Source organism: Limulus polyphemus, unplaced genomic scaffold, assembly GCF_000517525.1.
Source record: "Limulus polyphemus unplaced genomic scaffold, Limulus_polyphemus-2.1.2 Scaffold4383, whole genome shotgun sequence".
NCBI classification, from domain to species: domain Eukaryota; kingdom Metazoa; phylum Arthropoda; class Merostomata; order Xiphosura; family Limulidae; genus Limulus; species Limulus polyphemus.
In genome coordinates, this window is record NW_013669993.1 from 20,754 (window position 1) to 21,726 (window position 973).

Here is a 973-nt window from a genome sequence, read left to right on the forward strand (position 1 = left end):
GTAACAAACGCTATAACAACGAACTTCAACAATACTTTCTGACTGCAGTTCAATTACTCACTACCTACACACACTGTCCCGTCACGTTGTGACCATCTTATATATACCAGCCTACCCTATATCTAGTAAATGCTAGGGCATTCACGAAGGAACAAGATATTTCCAGAAAGCAGGTGGCATGACACTAGTCACGTGACCTCGCTGACGCAACAATATTATTTCACAAATATAGCAGTGCCGGTCTTCAAATCTGTTATCTAAAGGTTATTGTTCACCCACATTGTTTTTAACTTACTGGATTGTTTAGCTGATATTCAAAACAAGAGGACTTAAAAATGAGTTGTTATTGGTGAAATATATAGTGGTTAAAAGAGAACTTAACCCGAATATTCTAGAAAGAAATCCACTTTTTCAATAATGAATCAAAATATCACTTTGAAACTTAGTTATGATAGAATTAAAAAAGGATGTTTAATTTTGCCATATGTTCCAGATTTAACTACAAGCTTATTTAAAGTGTTTAAAGTACAACAACTATTTTCCCTATGTTTAAACAGATAAATAAGATAAAGCAAGTTTAGGTAACATGCATTTAACGGAAAAAACTCAAATTTATAAAATTGGATGTGAATGTGGAAGTATTTATATTGAAAGAACAAAACGTAATATAAAATATTGTTTAGCAGAACGTAAGTTATGTGTAAGAAACAAAAAGATTTAGCAGAACGTAAGGTATGTGTAAGTAACAAAAAAATTTAGCAGAACGTAAGGAACGTGTAAGAAACAAAAAGATTTAGCAGAACGTAAGGTATGTGTAAGAAACAAAAATATTTAGCAGAACGTAAGGTACGTGTAAGAAACAAAAAGATTTAGCAGAACGTAAGGTATGTGTAAGAAACAAAAATATTTAGCAGAACGTAAGGTACGTGTAAGAAACAAAAAGATTTAGCAGAACGTAAGGTACGTGTTAGAA